This window comes from Halichoerus grypus, chromosome 7 (assembly GCF_964656455.1).
Source record: "Halichoerus grypus chromosome 7, mHalGry1.hap1.1, whole genome shotgun sequence".
Lineage (NCBI taxonomy): Eukaryota > Metazoa > Chordata > Mammalia > Carnivora > Phocidae > Halichoerus > Halichoerus grypus.
Window position 1 is genome coordinate 60,617,617 of NC_135718.1, and position 22,375 is coordinate 60,639,991.

Here is a 22,375-nt window from a genome sequence, read left to right on the forward strand (position 1 = left end):
TTCAATGCAATCCCCATCAAAATACCATCCACTTTTTTCAAAGAAATGGAACAAATAATCCTAAAATTTGTATGGAACCAGAAAAGACCCCGCATAGCCAGAGGAATCTTGAAAAAGAAAAGCAAAGCTGGTGGCATCACAATTCCGGACTTCCAGCTCTACTACAAAGCTGTCATCATCAAGACAGTATGGTACTGGCACAAAAACAGGCACATAGATCAATGGAACAGAATAGAGAGCGCAGAAATGGACCCTCAACTCTATGGTCAACTCATCTTTGACAAAGCAGGAAAGAATGTCCAATGGAAAAAAGACAGTCTCTTCAACAAATGGTGTTGGGAAAATTGGACAGCCATATGCAGAAGAATGAAACTGGACCTTTTCCTTACTCCACACACAACAATAGACTCCAAATGGTTGAAAGACCTCAATGTGAGACAGGAGTCCATCAAAATCCTAAAGGAGAACACAGGCAGCAACCTCTTCGACCTCAGCTGCAGCAACTTCTTCCTAGAAACATCACCAAAGGCAAGGGAAGCAAGGGCAAAAATGAACTATTGGGACTTCATCATGATAAAAAGCTTTTGCAAAGCAAAGAAAACAGTCAACAAAACCAAAAGACAACTGACAGAATGGGAGAAGATATTTGCAAATGACATATCAGATAAAGGGCTAGTATCCAAAATCTATAAAGAACTCATCAAACTCAACACCAAAAGAACAAAGAATCCAATCAAGAAATGGGCAGAAGACATGAACAGACATTTTTCCAAAGAAGACATCCAAATGGCCAACAGATACATGAAAAAGTGTTCAATATCGCTCAGCATCAGGGAAATCCAAATCAAAACCTCAATGAGATACCACCTCACACCAGTCAGGAATAAGATCTTACCATTTGCAACGACGTGGATGGAACTGGAGGGTATTATGCTGAGCGAAATAAGTCAAACAGAGAAAGACATGTATCATATGACCTCACTGATATGAGGAATTCTTAATATCAGGAAACAAACTGAGGGTTGCTGGAGTGGGGGGTGGGGTGGGAGGGATGGGGTGACTGGGTGATGGACACTGGGGAGGGTATGTGCTCTGGTAAGCGCTGTGAATTGTGCAAGACTGTTGAATCTCAGATCTGTACCTCTGAAACAAATAATGCAATATATGTTAAGAAAGAAAAAAAGAAGAAGAAGAATGTAGCAGGAGGGGAAGAAGGAAGGGAGGGAAATCGGAGGGGGAGAAGAACCATGAGAGACGATGGACTCTGAAAAACAAACTGAGGGTTCTAGAGGGGAGGGGGGTGGGAGGATGGGTTAGCCTGGTGATGGGTATTGAGGAGGGCACGTTCTGCATGGAGCAGTGGGTGTTATGCACAAACAATGAATCATGGAACACTATATCTAAAACTAATGATGTAACGTATGGGGATTAACATAACAATAAAAAAAATTAAAAAAAAAAAAGATTTGCAGTGATATAGTATCATGTCCATTTCACAGCTCACCTTTGCCAATGCTTGTTTATAAAGAAATATAGAAAATAAATGGGAAAATGCCCATATTCCAAAGATAACTACTATTGAGCTTTGGTTTATCACACTGTTTTACAAGCTATTTAAATTGTGTTCACTATGGGGCGGTTGGGTGATAGACATTGGGGAGGGTATGTACTATGGTGAGCGCTGTGAATTGTGCAAGACTGTTGAATCACAGATCTGTACCTCTGAAACAAATAATACATTATATGTTAAAAAAAAAAGAAGAAGAAGAAGAAGAAGAAGATAGCAGGAGGGGAAGAGTGAAGGGGGGAGATCGGAGGGGGAGATGAACCATGAAAGACGATGGACTCTGAAAAACAAACTGAGGGTTCTAGAGGGGAGGGGGTGGGAGGATGGGTTAGCCTGGTGATGGGTATTAAAGAGGTCACGTTCTGCATGGAGCACTGGGTGTTATACGCAAATAATGAATCATGGAACACTACAGCAAAAACTGATGATGTAATGTATGGTGATTAACATAACATAATAATAAAAATAAAAATAAAAAAATAATAAACTGTGTTCACTAAAAATTATTTTTTGAATGTGTTCCCATACCAATACATCATCATTTTCCATTACTACATGGAATTCTATCATTTAAATTTCACATAGTACATCTAATAAATCCCCACTACTAGGGATTTTGGATAGTTCACTTGCTGTGAATATCATAATACAATTGTCTTTACATATATATAATTGCTTCTTTCTGATAATTTTCTCTAAGTGGAATTTCCTATGTCAAAACAAAGCACATGTTTAAGGCTTTTGATACAATTTCCCAAAACTCATTTATATGCTATAAGCAATATAAGAAACTATTGACATTTCCTTGTGCTCTCCAGGACAGAATATTATTAATCCTTTTTAAATGTTGGTTCTTATAACATGTATGTTTTAATTTCTGAGTAAGACTTATTTAAAGATTAGGGTGGCTCCATAGCCTGAGATTCACCTAAGAATTCTCTCAGACCTAGTAGCTTACAATGTAATCATAATAATGTTTTTTCCAAGAGTGAGAGTGTGCAGTACCAGTCCACATCCTTCATCATGGGCTTATTAACCTGGCGTTACTGCAGAGTTGCCTGGCCTATTTCTGGGATATCTTACAACAAGGCAGGTCACCTACAGTTTGGATAGACTGGTAGAGTCAGGCTCTACCCAGCCTCTCAGATAAATGCCACTTCGCTAAATGATACCCAGGTACCAGCAATTTACGTAGTGATATCCTGCTATGTCAGAAGGATTGAAGCACCCTTCATCATAAGTGCTGTAAAGGAAGACTCTTATTCATTCCTGAGATTTAGAAGGAAGAACTTAACCTTTACGCTTAAGTATTTCCGACGTATAAATTAAAAGGAAACCGGTTGCAATTATAAATGAGCTTTGTGAAACATAAATTGTGAATGTCAGGGCTGAATACCATTTAAATCAACCACGAATATTTCTGTATCTCTAAAGGGTCTGCATTAAAACCTTTCTTTTCCCATGATTAGAGATTATCAGGCAAAGGTATTTACCTTGATTCTGTAATTCTGAAACAACAAAAAGCCCCACAAGCTTTTTTGTGATAAAGAAAATGGGAAATGGGAAGCATGCCCTTTAAATACCAGCTTCTAATTGCAAAGATGTGAATATGTAAATCCAATTACATACATTTAAGGATTAGATATTAATTGGATTTGCCTTGATATAAATTGCACACTTAATTCTTTTATTAGAAGTGATCATCACTTTCCATTTTGGCATTTGATAATAACTGACAAAATACCACAGCTTCTTCTCTCTTGCTCTAAGATTTGTTGAGGCGACATTATAGCTCACACAGATTAAATATCTTTGTCCTGAACTCTGGAGCCATTAGAATATGTGCTAACACTTTACTTGAAAGGAATAAAGACGTGATCATACCACTATGACCTCTTAATCACTGGACATTTAGACTCGGCCACACATCCTAATTGGCTGACAGGTAGTAAGAAATGGTCAGATGGTAGGAGACAGAGTTCTCTCATAAACAATTTAAAGAATGCTCTTTGAGGACATGCTCGTCTTTTCTTCTGCCTCATTGATACCACACAAGCATTTGAGACTCGTTGGCATCTTTCTACATTCTTCTGTACCTCTTCTTATAATAATTTGTTGATATTAATTGTGATGGCTAAGTGATGAGCAGTTGCCAAGACTCTGAGGAGGAGCAGGTTTGGTGTGTTCTAGAAACAGAAAGGAGATCAATATGTCCTTTGGGGCATGTGGAGGAGGCAGGGAAGGTAAAAGGAAATACCCTCAGAGTGGTAACTAGAGGGAAAACCATGTAGGTCCTCATAGGTGGCAGTGAGGATGTTAGTCCAGGTGATATGTCCATTTAGAAAACTTGAGCAGATTTGACTTCTATTTTTAAAAATCACTCTGGCTTCTGAGGAGAGAAAAGACACCTAAGAGGCTAGCAGTGCAAATAAGAAGACGGTTAAGTGACAGGTGAAATTATCCAGGCAAGAAATGCTGGTTTGGGACTGGGCAGAAGAAACAGAAGATAACAGTATTTGTTGATCTGGAATGGGAAAGAAAGAGAGAAATTGAGATGACTTCTAGGTTTTGGCCTGAGCAACTAGAAGAATGAGTTGTCATTTACTGAGAAAGAAGACTAAGAGAGAAGCAGGTTGGGAAATTCATTTTTTTAGACATTTTAGATTGAGATAACTACTTAATGTCAAATGGAGATTTTGAGTGGGCAGGTAGCTGATGTATAAAGTTCAGAGGAGAATTCAAAGCAGGCTATGTATATTTGGGAGTCATAGATTGTATTTAAAGCATAAGAGTAGATGAGATCACCAAAGGAATGATTTAGATATAGAAAAGATCAAATCCTATACCCAGGGGCATTCCAATTTATAGAAATCTGAAAGATGAGAACTTAGCAGAGAATACTGAGAAATAGTGTCCAGTGAGGTATGAGTAAGAAAGTCTCTTAGTATAAATAAAAATATAGTATTATACCTATAATTGGTCATTAATCATTATAGGTAATTTACTCTGCCTGGGCTCTGTGACAACATGTAAATGAAATAAAAATGTTACTGCTCTCTAAGGGAGCACACTGAATAGCTACACTAGTCAATCTCCTAAGATGGCTATCAATGAGTCCTCCCAATATTCACATCCTGTGTAATCCTCTCCTTAAGTATGGACTGGACCTAGTGACTTGCTTCCAATGAATAAAATATGGTAAAAGTAATGGGAGATCACTTCTAAGATTAAGTTACAGAAGACTGAGACTTTCATCTTGCTAACATTCGCTCTCTAGCTCTTCTTATATGCTTCCCCTGATGAAGACGACCCCTTGGCAAAGGACTGAGCATAACCTCTAGCCAACCAGACAATGAAGAACTAAGACCCTCAGTCCAACAGCCCTTGAGTAAACTGAATTCTTCCAACAACTATTTAAGTGAGCTTGGAAGCAGATCCTTCCCTGGTAGAAACTTCAGATGAGATCACAGACTCAAGGTCAGCACCTTGATTGCAGGCTATGAAAGGCTAGGAAGCAATTAAGCCATGACTAGATTCCTGATCCATAGAAATCATGAAATAATAAATGTAGTTTTAAGCTCTGACTAGATTCCTGATCTGCAGAAACTGAAATCATAAATGTTGTTTTAAGCCACTAAATTTTGAGTAAGTTGTTATTCAGCAATAGATAACAAATGCAGTAAGGAAAATAAGACAATTCTGAGATCACTATAGAACAAAGCAGCATTGGGGCGCCTGGGTGGCTCAGTCGTTAAGTGTCTGCCTTCGGCTCAGGTCATGATCTCAGAGTCCTGGGATCGAGCCCCACATCGGGCTCCCTGCTCCGCAGGAAGCCTGCTTCTCCCTCTCCCACTCCCCCTGCTGGTGTTCCCTCTCTCTCTGTGTATCTCCCTGTCAAATAAATAAATAAAATCTTTAAAAAAAAAAAAAAAAAAAGAACAAAGCAGCATTTATCGAAGCTCCCTTCCCCCATTCTGATTTCAGGCATCTAATGTTCTATGATAAGAGTCATAATAATCATAGTATGAATCATCGTCATTGAGTCAACTTTCCTCTGATATAGTTGCAGTTTGGGTCTTATCTAAAATTGAAGAATGAAAATAACCAGTGAACAAGTCAGAAGAAAATTTTTGAATAAAAATACTTTCCTCACACCTCTGAATTAATACTGCAGAACACAGCCAGACTCCGGTCCTGCTTTAAACACTTTAAATCATCTCATTTGTTTTGAAACTCCTCTCTCCTCTCCTGCTGACTTTTCAGCTAGTCCATCCCCACCTTGGTGACATAACTCTAATTTAAGCTTCTTTCAAAACCCATTATGATTTCCACTTCACTGCCCTTGAATGCCGTTGAATTAAGATACCAGCATAATTAATGGACCACCTTGCTAACACTATTTCTTCTTCATATCATGAGGAAATGTCAAGTCACATTTCCTTTGGAAATCAACACTAGTAACAGATTTCACTGTCATTTATAAATTAGTTAAGAAATAAAAAGGTAAAGACACAGAAATAGTTAAAGTATTTATTCACACAATAACCATATAGGCTTCTAAATAGTTTTCTTTAAAAAATAAGGGAACCCTGATGGCTAATTTTATGTGTCAACTTGATTGGCTAAGGGATGCCCAAATAGTTGCTAAAAAATTATTTCTGAGTGTGTCTTGGAGGATATATCCGGAAGATACTTAAAATTTGAACTGGTACACTGGTAGTAAAGAAGATCACCTTCACCAGTGTAGGTGGACATCAGCCATTCCATTGAGGACCTGAAGAGTACAAAAGGTGGAGGAAGGGCAAATTTGATCTTTATGCTTGAGCTAGGACATCCATCTTCTCCTTCCCTAGAACGCTGACACTTTTGCTTCTCAAGCCTTCAGACTCAGACTGAATTACACCACTGGCTTTCTTATTTCTCCAGCTTGCAGATGGCAGATCATGGGACTTGCTGGCAGATAGTGATTTTGTTTCTCTGGAGAACCTAACGCAGGGATTTCTTCTTCCCGAAAAATAGTAGACTGAGTTAATGCAGATCAATTACTCATGACAAATAACCACAAAAACTCTGGATAAAATATAACAAAAAACTATCATAAGCATTATAGCTGGATGCAAAACAAAATACAACAAACTCTTCTTTTTTCCTAGTTAAAACAAGAGGGAACATAAATCCAGAGTGGAAGTGTAGCAGGTTGCTCAATTCCAGGGAGATTTTATTCTAGGACAAATGGCGCTCCTGGAGTTAACCTGATAGGTGAGGACAGTAGTGATCACATGCTGGAATGTAGATCCTAGAAGCCGCAGGCTGAGGTTTTAAAGCTCTGGAGGGAGCAGAAGCCATGCGTATTAATTTTCTGTGGCTGCTGTGACAAACTTGATAGCTTAAAACAACAGAAATTTATTCCCTCATTTTTCTGAAGTCCAGAAGCCTGAAATCAGGGTGCCAGCAGGACCCGCTCCCTCAGGCTCTGAGGCTCTGAGGGAAAATCCGTTCTTTGCCTCTTCCTACTGCTGGTGACAGCAAGCATTCCTTAGCTTATAGATGCATCACTCCAGTCTCTGACTCTGTCTTAAATTGCCTTCTCTTCTGTGTATCCCTGTCTTCTACTTTTCCGACTGTCTCAAATCTCCCTCTGCTTCTCTCTTATAAGGAAACTTGTCAATGGATTTAGAGACCGCCTAATTATCCAAGATGATCATCTCATCTCAAGATCCTTAACTTAATCACATCTGCAGGGACTCTTTTCCAAATAAGGTAATATTTACAGGTTCTAGGGATTAGGACATAGATATCTCTTTGGGTTCATCTTTTAGCCCATCATACCACAGTCTTAACCTAAGAGACAGGAGCTGGAAAGACACCTCTGCATAAGGTGGGAATCCTCAAAACATGACCCCATCTGTAGGGAAAAAAGGATTAGAAAAATTCTACACAATAAGTTAAAAACTTACAAGAAATTTTGCTGTCTACTCCAGGCACTGGGTGGGGAAGAAATAAACACCTTCTAAGAGAAATATGAAAAATAGAAATGCTAAAGCCACACCACATGTGGGTGTGATATACAAATGTATGCTTAGTAGGTGGTATGAATTACAAGCCTGGAAATTGACATAATTTTTCCAGAACCCATGAAAACCCCAAATCACTACAGAAGCAAGTGTAAAATCACTCTGTAAGGACCACATCCACAATTCCGGGAACATAGAATTCCCACAGAAATTATTTTACTTCAAGGAAACCAGAAGACCTAGGTTCCAGTTTCAAATGTGCACCTGATCTATGACACTACTAAGCAGTATGGGCCCTGGCTCCCTACTTTTATAATGCAGGTTCTGCCATACTCCAGGACAGGCCTTCTAGGAATATCATGAGAAATTAAAAGGCTATGTGTAGAAAGATACCATTTATATGTATACATACAAAAATACAAAATGCATATAATGATCAAATTTCTGTGCACATTTTCCCTTTAATCCAACATGTGTACAGCAGTAAAAGTTGAAAGATTCTTCTGAATAACTTATCTGGTCTGGATACGTTTGGAAGAGATTGTTCTGTGCCATAGGACACAAGAACAGCAATATAAATGTGAGCATTTCTCACCTTTACACATCAAATGAAAAGATTTTTAATATTTAGAAACTCACTGACATTCCCCCTAGAAAGTCATTTCCAAATACCCTTTAAGAAGTGAATGTGTAATGGAAAATTTAACTTTCATATTCACAGCTTCATGTCACCGTATTTCCTTACTTTTGAAAATCAATAGATGCTATTAATCATTTCTTTCAATACCCAGGGATTTCAGGTGTCTTGAAGTTTGGGAAGGGTATTCACAGAAGAATGCGCCAACTAGTGGAGAAAAACTGCTCCATGAGTTACAGATAATCACAGGCATTGTTAGTTATTAAAAGATTATTGTCATGTCTCTCAGGGCTCCAGATAGAGACCTCAGACTTCAGAAGTATCACAATAAACCAATATAACCCTTAAATAATAGATAATGAAATGCTTGTAAGCCAGACTCTTAAATAAGGACTTTGCTCTCTGAATCACAGCTCAGGGACAGGAATATCTAGGGGTTGATTGCTGCTATGTTTAATATCTTTCTCCTTTTTGTTTTGTGCACACCCTTGTAGTCAATGTGGTAATGCCATAATCAGAAGGGCAGGAAAGTGCCACCAAAAGAAGAGTGAGTCCTAAGAGGAATTCTGACCGGGAGGTATTCTTTTCCCCAAGAGGATCAGAAAGTGGATCACAAGAGAACTGCTGCAAGATAGTACCCACTTTATTCTAGAGAGGTCCCTGTGTTGTCCATATTTACACTGTAATATATTTAGAAGCATGAGACAAATATTAATTTCAGCTGACAAATTTACAGGTCAGAGCAGTGGTTCTCAAACAATAGCATACATCAGAACCCTCTACAGAGCTTGTTAAAACCCACCCCCAGAGTTTCTGATTCAGTCTGCCTGGGGCAAGGCTTAATAATCTGCATTCTTACCAAGTCCCCAATGTTTCTGATTCAGTAGCTCTGGGGTGGGGTGACAATCTGCATTTCTTTCAAGTTCCCAGGTGATGTTCACACTGCTAATGCAAGGACTACACTTTGAGAATCACTAATTTAAAGCAAGGAGCTTTTGACTAGTTATCAATAACTCTCTAGACCAAATTGGATCCCATTTTTTTTGTTCTCAATAAAACCACCATTGGAATGAAGACTTCAGTGGAGCCCAAGTACCAAAATACTAAAGAATAAATGTAGACAAGTATTATAAGGACAATAATGGCAATGACAACCAGCCCTGTTATTATCAACCAGGCATTTTCTCTAACCTTCAGAGCAACCCTTTAAGGTATATAGTATTTTCATCCCATTTTTTAGATAAAGAAACTGAAGTTTAGATCTTCCTGAGTACAAAACTTGTATTTTTTTCCACGCCACTTGACTAATAAGAAATAACAAGATTATGACCAGTGTCCCTAGCTAAAGTCAATTTCCTACCAACGAGGTATTATTGGTTTACCCTAGAATAGCACAAAAAGGAATGCCAGTGTATTACTACCCAGTATCAACTGATGATGGACCGAAACAAATAGTTCAGTATACCTTATAAAGTCATCCCCCATGTTATTGCCATTTTCTCCTCTAATTCTCTTAGTTACTATACTTCTAAAACTCCAAGTTAAAGAATTTTTCCAGATAATACTAAAGGCCCAAACAATATCGAAAGCTTGGTCCTGGGGCCCTGTGAAAGATTAGCCTTGTTGGGGTAGACCAAATTACCAGGTCTTTATAGAATTTGTGCCCTGTAGAGCTTAGTGCCATCTGAGTCAATTATGAAAGCCATGCTTGTCTCTATTGGAAGCAGCATCTGTAGCTTTGGGAGGTGAAGTGTAGTCAGCTCTAATCAAAACAAAGTTTTTTCTTTCCTCTCATTTACGTTCATGGGCAGAAGCAATCGGAATTACTGAACTCAAGCCAGATTACGGTTGGCTACAGACAGCTGTCTTTCTCTTGTGCTAATCAGTAGAGATAAATGTACTGTCAGCTCAGGACATGTGGATGGGGCAGTTGAACACATTCTGAAGAAAATGCCTTGGCACAAGTTACACGTGGCTCAAGTGTTGGGAAGGTAGGAAGAAACACAAAGAAAATGCAAAGGGCACGTGTAATAGAGCTCCTGTTGAGTTGGAAATCTTTTTTAGCCTGGGTTAGCATTTTTGGATAACCCTTAAGAAGTAGCCAGGGCCATAATAAGGTCCCATCTTTTGGTAGACGAAGGAAAACAACAGGAGAGCAGAAACAGACTCTTCAGTGTGAATTAATTTATTCAAGTAGGGAGGAGGAGGATCACCTCCAACTAGGGCAACTTGAAGTTGTAACTAAGAGTAACTCTCCATGCTGTGGGCTGAGTGACATCTGGTGCCTATCCTGGAATCCAAACAAGTCATCAGTAAGACACTTTAATTAGCGCACAAACTCCATACTTCACGATAGAATTGTCAGATCCCCAGAATAGGGCAAGAGGCCAAATTTCGATCCCTCCCCCTTTTTCAAACGTAAAAAACATGCTACTCTTTCTCTGAAAAGATGGAATATTCCCTCTTCTCTTTGAGTGGCATGCTAAATAAAGGCTTTCACATTTCAAATAGTTATTGATTGAACTGATTTATGAATAAAAGGAGATAGAGGCAAATTATTAGATGGGTTTTCCTCCTGCTGCTTATGATTTGATGCGGAAATGCTTTTGCCTCTAAGCCAAAACAGCTCAAGTCTGCCATAAAGAGCCAGTCTCTTGCCCACAGAAAAACCTGTTCCTCTGAGCCATTTCACACTATAGCTCCAGTCAGGGAATGGAGACATACTCCCTATGCCACATCCAGGTGAAGAAATCAAGGGCAAGGTGACACTCTTTAGATGGAGCTGAGTCCCACTCCTAGGGAAATTTTCAGACTTAAAACTGAAAAGACACCATTAACCTATTGAGAAAAGCTGCCAGGGCTAGGAGTAAAGGCAACTGGGTTTTAGGGGCAGCTCTGCTGCTCACTGTTTACTATAAGCTATTTTATACTAAGCATACTCTGAAAAGGATTTGAGGCAGGAGCCAATAGTAAGTCACTGTGTGTCTCTGCTTTTCAGTTCTCTGGGCCTCAGGTTCATCAGTCCACATGACCAGATGGAGCATGTTCTAAGGGCACTTCCGACATTCAATCTCTGATCATTTATCAGCATCACCAAGGTGATTTATATTTGCTCAGCAATTTGGAATTTAACTTTCATACACATCATTCCTTTCATTGACCCTCACAACTATCCTAGTTGGCAGTCAGTCATGACAGGTAAGAAAAGAGATAATCAAAAAGGTCAATAACAACTTATTATTATTTGCCAGAATTATACCCCAGGTCTTCTTGTGGTTTTTCCACTACAACCCTGAAAGTTTGAAAAATATAACAGGCTACAGATGATTCTATGAGAAGATAAGTTCTAATAATCTTTACCTCACCACTTACTGACTGAGCTTTGGTATCCTCATCTGCTTAATAAGAATGCTAGATTGGATATTTTAGTGCCCTTTCCAGTTTTACTACTGGATAAATCTATGAGACACAGAGCAAGTTATTCGGCATCAAGTCAACCTCTGATATGGTCTTTGCCTTGATGAACTGCCTACTACAAAACTGCAAATTTCTACAAATCTGAGGACCACTCTTTGCTCTCACCAGAATAACAGCTGTTACAGCTCCCTTTGAGTCTGTGACTCTCTGTAATCTAAGTTACTCGGTATCTCAGTATCTGAGATTGCACCTTGTAGGAAAGGCTCCCTCCAATTATCTACCTCTCTCCATCCCAGTTCCAGGTGTCTGGGCTTTACTTTCTAAATACCTGCCCATCCCAACCTCAGCTTCATGCTATCATTCAAAGCCAGTTGTCCCCCTTTTCCACCACCTAAATACCATTTTTTCCTCTATTTTACAGCCTGTGAGTTTGGCAGAGTTGGTGAAGGCCTATTTTTCTGTCACTTTGGCAAATGTGAAGCCAGCAAGTTCAGATGTAAGCTGGCTAGTGGAACCCAGGTACCAATTGGTGGAGTTGACATTAAAAAACACTTTACCTAAAGACTAAAACCTCAAACACTGCAGGTTGTTCCAGAGAGATCTGAGGCCTCTTCTTCTCCAACTTCTTCATTTTTCCAACAAAAGAGTTTGTATGGGTTACCTGAAAGCAAATCAGATTATTTGAGGGTAGACAAGAGAAAAAACAGGGTAACCAAGCATTAATGCCTTTCCTTACCACAATGATTTCCCAGATCCTGACACTTGGCCCACTGACTCCCACCCCAGGAGTTTTCTAAAGATTTTTTTTTTTTTTTTTTTTTTTTTGACAGAGAGAGACACAGTGAGAGAGGGAACACAAGCAGGGGGAGTGGGAGGGGGAGAAGCAGGCTTCTTGTGGAGCAGGGAGCCCGATGCAGGGCTCGATCCCAGGACCCTGGGATCATGACCTGAGCCAAAGGCAGACGCTTAATGACTGAGCCACCCAGGCGCCCCGAGTTTTCTGATATTTACAAAAACAAGGCAAATGCTGGGACTCTGGATTATTGGAATATTCTTTTCCATTTAGCATCTTAGTCATCTGAGGAAGTCCCAAATTTACCAATAAGTAGGCTGACTATTGGATTCCCACCACTTACGTGTACACACAGAGACATACAATGAGAGCCTTTAACCAAGCCCACAATACCAATCACCATCATGTGCCTTGTGTATACACAGCCATAACCAGTCACATTTTGCTAGAAGCTTAGCAACAAGATGGAATTGCTGGGATATCAGGATCTAACTTGCCCTGGCCAAGAGCAGCACTTCTCACCTCTAGCACCTGAGGTGTTCTTTGAACACCTCCCAGCCAAGGACTTAAATTGATACCAAGTCCTCAGGGATCATCTAGAACCAGAGAATAAAACCTTGCACTAACATTTCCCTGGCCCAACTCTGCTTATATTCAGAGTGCCCAGCTACATAGATACACCACCCTTTCTATTCCTACCTCCATGGTAATTGCCTCCTCTCATAAAACCTAGTCCAAGCCAAATTACAATTTCTGTGGGCCCTGGGAGCAACTTTGAGCCAGATTCTAGTCCTTTCCCCCAAAACACACCACATACATTTCCACCCTGCTGGCATATTGCTAAAACCCATTTGCTATTTCCTGCCTCAAACACTATAAAATCAGCCCAGCCACTTCCACCTGGCATTTAATTTTCTCTATGATCTTCCCAAACCAATCTCATCTCCCACTCAATGCCCTGCTGCTTTCCAAACTCCGAGGCTTGGTTGTTACAGTGCCCTGGGCATGAGCTGCCCTTTACTCAGCTCTGCTTGGAAAAGCCTCCTATTTGTGAAGTCTCAGCTCAAATGCCTTCTCCTCTAAGAAACCTTCCATAACTGCTCTGTCATCTACCACTCTTAGTTTGTGCAAAATTAATACCTCCCTCTTTTGTCAACCCACAGCACTTTCTTTGTATCACTTCTAAATCTCTTATCATCTGATGCACACAGTATAATTATTTGAGAACCTGCCATGTCACTTTTTACTAGATGTGATGGTGAAAGTATTGATATTTGCATTTTCCATGGGATCTAGGACCATGCCTTACACATAGTCTATGTTAGTAAACATGTACTGAGTTAGACTATTCTCTCCCAGATATCCATCCCTCTACATGATCAGCCTTATTTTTCCTCACATTAATAATGAGTTCTTGCAGAGATGGGCAACATTTTTCAAAAATAGAGAGGGGTTGGCTGCTCTGTTCATTTTACCAGATTATATCAGGAAAACATTGTCATGAATGGCTTTAAGAAAAGCATCAACAGCGATAACTTAGCACTCACATGGTTCCTGGTCCCGCTCAGGGTTCACAGCAACCACCTCTGCCCCCGCGGACTCCTGCAGCTTATCACTTTTTCAAGTCCAACCTCTGACACAATACAGAAATTTATTCTCATCATCCCTTGATATTCTCAGTGATGGGACACACTACCTCATACTGCTACTTTAGAAAGTGAAACTGTAAGTGACCTGAACAATTTTCCTTCATCGGAGGCAAAGGGTAAAAGTGGCTCCTCTCTGAACAGTTAGTCTGAGAATAATTTATGGCAGTTAATTAAACTCAAGCCTGATATTTTCTATTTTTAAAGGAGCAACCAATTATTTACTCATTCATTTCCCTTGATGTGCTTAGGAGCACTTTTAAGTACATTGTCAAATGTCAAGCAGAGGTGAGCAGCAGCCTGAAATTAAAGCAGTCCCTCTATGCCTTGGGCTTAGCTTCTCTTGGTCTGCTGGGCACTATGACTTAGAAATGAAACTCTGTTACGCTCTAATGCTCTCCACTTTTTTTCAGATTTCATTTTAATAACTTTATTGACATGTCAAGGTAGACAAAGTTGTCGAAGGTGGTATCAAATGGCCAAATAAATCAAAGCTTGATCTATCCTCAGTTCCCATTGCTTTACTGTCTATTTCTAACATAACCAGGGTCCATTCACAAATCTCTGATGCTTTGCAGATGTCAGACAGACTTTCAGTGTCTCCTTGAAGATTCTTCCTAGCATGTTATGGAACATATGCCTCTAATATTTCAGTTCTGGGAGTTTGACTGGTCTTGAAACACTAGTCTGTAATGAAATATATTAAAAACTTTGGCTTAGCTCCTCACACAGTTGTGCATGAAAATTGTACACAGTTTGAAAATGTGAGTGACCACTTTCCACTTCTGCCACCATGAAAGACATTGTTAATTAATCATAGCCCTTATATTAGGTTTCTCCAGAGAAACAGAACCAATAGGAGATATATGCATAAAGAGATTTATTATAAGGAATTATGATATGATATTACGTGATTATGGAGGCACCAAGTCCCAAGATCTGTAGGGTGTGACCCAGGAGAGCCAATGGCTTAGCTCCCATCTGACTCCAAAGACCTGAGAACCAAGACAGCTGATGGTGTAGTTCGAGTACGAAGGTAAGCAGTCTTGAGACGCAGGAAGAGCCAGTGTTTCAGTCCAAGTCCAAAAGCAGGAAAAAGCTGACATCCCCGTTCAAAAGCAATCAGGCAGGAGGAATTCTTCTTACTCAAGAGAGGGTCAGCACTTTTGTTCTCTTCGGGCCTTCAACTAATTGGATGAGGCTTACTTACATTAGAGAGAGCAATCTGCTTTACCCAGTGTGCCAATTTAAATATTAATCTCATCCAAAAACACCCTCACAGAAACACCCAGAATAATGTTTGGCCAAATATCTGGACACCCCATTGCCCGGTCAAGTTGACTCGTGAAATTAACCATCACAGCCCTATTTCCCAATGAGCCCAGAGAGGCCTCAGCCTTCATCAGGACGGGCCCCAGTCAGTCACTCCCAATCAACCAGAGTTGGAACAAGAGCTAAAAGCTATTTGCTCTCCCTGAGTCTAGTAAAAAAGTCATACTAGGTCACTGAAAAGAATCATAAGAGCACCAGAGCTGGTCGGATCTATGGTTCATTAAGCTCAATATCCTATTATAGAGGCAACTACAAAGGAAGGACTGAGGGAGGGATCAGTGTCCGCTTTGACACTAACCTTAAAAACTATCTCCCCTTCGTACTTCTAATGCATCTGCAGGTCATAAAATTTACCCAAGGCCATTTTGAATTTGAGTTCGCAAATGAGTAATAACTAAGCCAGTGGAAGTCTTCAGGCATGTGAAAGGGTGGGGCTAGCTCTTGGCACCTGACCAATAGACATTGCTTTGAGATTTCTTAACACTCCGATGTACAAGTTTGAGGTGAATGGTGCTTTCATTTTGTTTGCTTTGCATTTTTATTTGCAAAGCCATTCTTTCCAGATTCAGAATTCCCCATGCACAATCTATAGACACATAATATTTTTGTCCCTTCACGGTTAACAACCAGGTACTGAGTACTTCCTGTGAGTGACGTAAGTTATTTCATTTGCAATTTCCGCATTACACACCACACACACACACACACACACACACACACACGCAACACATGTGCAGGAGAGCCTTGTGACTACCTGTCTCAGTTACTTTGGTCTTCAGTCTTTATTAAATAGCCACTTTCCAGTGAGGCCTTCTGAGCCACCATGTCTAAAGGGGCAAATCATCCCTCCCATCCTTAATCATTATTTTCCCTTTCCTGCTTTATTCTTCTCTTTAGCACTTACCACCATCTAACATAGTCTGTATTCTTATTTTTCTTATTTACTGTTTTTATCCATCACTGGGATGTAAGTGGGTAGAGATCTTTGTGTGTTTTGGTCATCACTGAATTCCCAGCAATTAAAACAATGCCCAGTTCATAGTAGGTATTTAGCATGCTTGTGAAATAAATGAAGGGATAAACACTCTGAAGTAAGTATCATTATTACGTTTTACTAATGATAAGGACACGAAAGTGCAGAAAGATCAAGAAATTTACTTGAGGTCATAAATACTTCCCCCAAAAATGAAATGACAGAAAATAGAGGTGGCGGGGGGAAAAGAGAGAAATTACCCTAAAAATATTTTTATGCATTTGGAAACTATTTCAGTCAGTGGACCATAGATACATCTAACACACATGTGGAACCCCTGTTGCTGGGCTTAACATGTGCTTCTAGGCATTTGTTAATTCTTTAGTGACTAGCAGCTCTCCTCCAAGAGCCCATGTCTAATGGTGTGCCTTAAGCAAAAGACAGCAGCAGATATGTTCCAGGCAGGTAAAATGTCAATGTCATTCAATTCCATAATGACAAAGACTTGCATTTGTAAAGCTCTTAACTCTTGTTTTAGTGTGCTTTCACATAGATTTGATTTAACATCACCTTTGCGAAGTGGACTGGACTGGTAGTATTTTATCTCCAGTTTACATTAGAGAAGACAGAAAATCAAAGCTTCCATGTGATTTGCTCAAGATCCTACTTCACATGGCAAGACATCCCCACTAGCTGCTCTGAAAAGCCATCTTCGCATGGTTCCTGGTCCCGCTCAGGGTTCACAGCAACCACCTCTGCCCTCACGGACTCCTGCAGCTTTATCGCTAGAGTCCTCCAACTCTCGCTTTCTTTCTAACCTGCTGCATCGGGTCCCCAGAGTGCCCCATCGTGTCAGACATGGCCGTGGACGCCAGCTCCGTCCGAGATGACCACCAAGGACTTACAGGGGAAGGAAGTTGTGCAGGAGCTGAGAACAGAAGAGATGCACCTGCTGATGGGAAAGCTCAAAAGGAAGATGGGTCGCAGGAGGCCGATAGTGAGGTAGATGAAGAAGAGGAAGAAACAGGGAGGAAGAGGAGGAGGAAGAGGATGGTAGGAAGAGGATGGAGAGGAAGGCTGTGGCAGCTACGGGCACGCGGCAGCTAAAGATGATGAGGATGACGATGTCCACACCAAGAAGCTCAAGACCATTGAGGATGACTAGACAGCAAAAAAGAAAAAGCTGAACTTCAGGAAAACAGAGGCCAGCATGACCTATTCACCCTCCACTTCCCGTGTCAGACTCTAAACAGGGTCACCTTCAAGTGGACAGTCCCAACCAGCTAAAGCCACGCTGGGAATTGGAATGGGGGACAGGGGCAGAAGGGGTGGGGCAAAATTTCCAAGGCCCTGCCTTCCTTTTTTCATTTTTTTTTTTTAGATTTTATTTATTTATTTATTTTAGAGAGATCACACTCATGTGTGGGCAAACAGGGGGAGGGGCAGAGGGGGAGGAAGAGGCAGAGAATCTCAAGCCAACTCCCTACTGAGCACCAGAGCGGCCTGGGGCTCCATCTCAGGACCCTGAGATCATGACCTGAGTGGAAACCAAGAGTCCACGCTTAACCAACTGAGCCACCCAGGCACCCGATCCTGCTTTCCTTCTTAAAAGTACTTTAAAAAGGAAAATTTGTTTGTATTTTTTACTTGCATTTTTGTACATATTGCTAGGGGTCAGCCATTTTTAATGATCTCGGATGACCAAGCAAGCCTTTCGATTGCTTTCTGTCCTACTTCTGACTTGACTTGTGGTGTGACCATGTTCATTATAATCTCAAAGGAGAAAAAAGCTTTGTAAAAACTAACACCACCAACAACAAAAAATCTTATTCCTAGCATTGCAGTAACTTTTTTTGTGTAGGGACTTAGCTGTATATAAGTAGTTGGCTTGTAGGAGATGGATAAAAAGGCCAAGGATAAAAGGTTTCTTTTTTTCCCATTTTTGTATATGAAATTGCTGTTTATTTATTTATTCGGCCTGTTTGATGTGTGTGTAAAACAATTTTGTCCAACAATAAACAGTGTTGCTGAGTTGTTCTGAACAAACAAACAAATGACAAGACAGCACTGAAGCCAGAATCAGACAAAGCATGGGCCTGAATCAGACAGGCCTGGTATTAAACCCATACCTTGCTTGTTCTAACTGTGAAACTGGGAGAGGCTCGTTAACCTCTCTGAATTTCCATTTCTTTATCTACAAAACAGGGAGCCTACCCCCTCACTAGGCAGTGGTGGGAAATAGATGGCATGATGTTCCCAACGCGGGGAGCCCAGGGGCAGGGACATGAGAGGGGTGCCCCAAATGTTACCTCTCAATCTTGTCCCCACCCTGCTCCCCTGCTTTTCTCCCTGCCTCCTAGCCCATGACTCTTCCAACTAGAACAATTATGTAACTCTGGAGGGAGACACATTTTTGAGGGACTTCTTTTAAAGGCTGGTATACATTTTGGTGAATTTATCAGTATCTCAGAGAATTCAAGACCCGGTGGGGTATTTTTCAGTTTAAATGCCAGATGTCCTTCTGGGAGGCCAAAGCATGTGTGATTAGAGATGGGAGCAGACACCGTGGTTTTGTTGAAGGTCTCCTGTGAGAAGTATTTTTCACAATAAAAATGCAGTTCTTTGGTAGCAGGTTAGCGTACTCTTAATGTGCTCTGAAAGGACCATCGGTTTTATAGTTCATTGAACAGATTCATTCTGATATTAATTGGTGTTCTCTCCTCTTCTGCCTGCAGTGTTTATATGCACAGTATACCCTTCAATAAAACATGCTTAATGACAGGGATCCGGCGCTACAGTGTTGGTGACAATGTTTAGTTAAAAGCACGGAGCTTGTTACAAGCACATAACATTATTGGGTGGTAAAAATTGAGGCCATTTTGAAAAGCCAAAGGACTCCTATTATGGTTTCCGAAGTCCAATTCCACTGCTGAATTCTAGGGAATGCCTTTGGTTTCTCCAGTGCGGTGAAGATGAGCATTCTCATCCCTGTGCACAGCCCCATGCCCCCAGGACACACAATGTACATTTGACATCCACTGACCCTGTTTAAAGGGACTTTGCTACAGTTGGTAACCGGGTGGTCAACAGCTATAATAGACAAACTAGTATCTGTACTGTTTCTGATCACCATAATACATCATTCTTAATATAGCAGCAAAAGTAACCCCAAACGGAACAATTATATTAAGAGACGAAACATAAGCCATCAATTGCTTTATGGTTAAACCTTAACTTTTGCTTATGAACACTGACAAAGCTGATCAAGCTTTGTGCTTGACACGACTTCAGGCCGGTTTGCTGCAGACAGCTGGGCCCAGAACTCCGTCTCTGTCATCACCTGCTGTGGCTCAGGCCACAGCCCACCCCAAGTGCCTGACCACAAGCATTTCCCGCCGTGACCTGCCCGTTACTGCCATATTTGAGCAGTTTATTAAAGTCGTAAGGCCTTCCCTGGCAGTTGTCAGCACCCCTTCCTCTTTCCAGAGTCTATGCACATAAAGGCTTTGCTCACCCTCCCCTTCCCTGGGAAGTATTTGGCTAGGGCTTTGAGCATCTTCTGATTGCAGAGGAGCACCCCCTTCAATAAAGTATTTCCCTACTAATGTCCAGACTCTTTTTTTCTTTTTTTTTTCTTTTGCTTTGACAACCGTAATACTTGGCGAGCATCTCCTTTCCTGATTCAAAATGTCAGATTGACAGCTTCTTCAAATATAAGCACAAAGGCAAACAAGGCACTCACTACCCTGGTTATTGGATTAATTGACTCTGATTCACCACCAGGCTCTAAATTGTCTGAGAACAGAAACCACATCTTGACTTTCTTCCTCATTTTCCCTCAGCATCCAGCACAATGCCAAGTACAGAGTAGATATTCAATGTATGCCCTTTGAATGAATTAGCAAATTCCTTTCAGTCAATGATATTTGCTTACTGTCGGTCATGTACCAGGCACTGTTCTTTGTGCTTGAGATGTGTTATAAACCAAACAAGCGAAAACACCTGCCTTGCTGGAGCTCATACTGTAATAACTATAATAAATAAAGTCATATTGTGTATTAAATGATACCTGCTGAGAGGCCTGGGGGGACAAGATGAGAAGGATCAGGAATTGGGGCATAGGGATAGAAGAGTTGCCATTTTAAATACGATGGTTAGGGGAGCCTGGAGGAAAGGGGGACAATTAAACAAAGACTGGAAAGAAGTGAGGAAGTTCGCTATCCAAAAATCTGGTAGAAGACTGCTCCCGAGAGGAGGAACAGCCGGGTCAGGGGCCCTAAGGCGAGAGTGTCCCCACTGTATTTGAAGAAGAGGAAGGAGACTGACTCATAAGGGCTGAAGCTAAGTGGGCAGGAGAGCATAGGAGGTGAGACGCAACCAAAGGGTAGGTCACAGAAGGCTGCACAGATCAATGTAAGGTTGTGGCTTTTACTCTGAATGAAACGGGCAGCTAGCACAGGCGTTGTGCTGAGGAGTGACATGATTCACTTGCATTTTCTTTTTTTTTTCCTAAGATTTTATTTATTTATTTATTTGAGAGAGAGAAAGAGCGAGTGAGAGCGCAAGAGCAGGGGGAGGGGGAAGCAGACTCCCCACCGAGCAGGGAGCCTGATATGGGACTCAATCCCAGGACGCTGGGATCATGACCCGAGCTGAAGGTCATGATGTCACTTAACCGACTGAGCCACCCAGGCGACCCGATTGACTTGCTTTTTCAAAGGACCACCCCGGCTGCTCTGTGGGGAATAAACTAGAGGGAGAAAAGACAGTAGTAGGAGGCTACTTAGGAGGCTCTTGTAAGAACCCAAGTGAGATAGGGTCGTGGCCCTGGCCAAGGTGACAGCTGGAGAGATGCAGAAACATGGTTAGACTCTGGAGATAGTTTGAAGATCAAACAAGCATATTTTGGATGTTCACATGCACCTATTAATATTTATATATAGGAATAGATTCAGGTTATCACTGTAATGATATGCTTTTGCTTTGTATTCCAACTTGAGAACAGGATAGCATGAATTGACATGAAAACCTGGTTATACCTATGGGAATGTATTGAGCATGTAAATATCATCCAAGATACAAGTCAAGGTGGAAAGCACAATTTTTTAAAAGTTGAAAACTTCACTACTGAACAATGCACTAAAGCTCCAGGCATGTGGACTGAGGCCAGTTTCTGCTCTAGCAGCCAAATTAGTTGATTTCCCTAGGCAATTTCCCCCTTCGGATCGGGGTCTTAGCAGTATCCACATTTTAACTAATCAGAAGCTTCACTGTTCCTTTTCTATCTCCTACTTGGTGGCCTCCCCTTCCTTGGGGCCCTTCAACATACTCTGAACGTTTATAATCTCTTATTTGGGATTCGTGTATTGGCTTCATTTTCAATGTTCTGTATAAAGGGGGCTCCTCTTTGGAAAATCCAGGCACACATGTTTTATTGAATATATATCAAAGGCAGTTGGAAACACATTTGGGGAAATGGAGGCAGAGTTCAATGGAATGGCCATTTGGAAGGGGAGTGTAGAAGGTTAACTACCATAGAGAAAATGCCTTCCGTGTTCTCTCTGTTCAAAGGCCTTGCACCTGGGCCATTCTGTGTTGGGCTGTACTTTTATCGGTGCTTAGACCTTTCTGGGCTGAGGAGGCCACTGGAGAGCAGCCTCATGGAGTCTATTCCTTCTGAGACACTTCTTTAAGAAATAAGCTGACAAAAGATCTCCAGTTCTAAGATTTATGCTGGTCGGAAACGGTAATGCATTGTAATGAGGAATGATATATCCCAAAACATGACTTTTTTTATTACACTGAGGCACAAAGTTACTGTTTATTAGATTTTTTTTAAAAGTCATAAACCATTTAGAGCCATTATCTTACAGACAGATTTGGAAATGTCATACAAGGCTTCCATAGGTATAAATTAATACACAATCTTCATTTCAAGTGAAACCTCTAGGCTCCCCAGTGAGAACCAAAGTCACATTTTAACAGAACACCACTTG

The 22,375-nt window shown here is 40.9% G+C and overlaps 1 long non-coding RNA gene across 1 annotated transcript in view; it reads right to left on the reverse strand.

Annotated features, from left to right (window-relative positions):
* Positions 1-22,375, reverse strand: part of LOC144382570 (uncharacterized) — a 372,453-nt gene that overhangs the window by 169,326 nt on the left and 180,752 nt on the right. Inside the window, exon 4 of the long non-coding RNA XR_013449753.1 lies at positions 12,193-12,296. This is a non-coding gene — a long non-coding RNA (uncharacterized LOC144382570). The remainder of the gene's footprint in view (positions 1-12,192; positions 12,297-22,375) is intronic.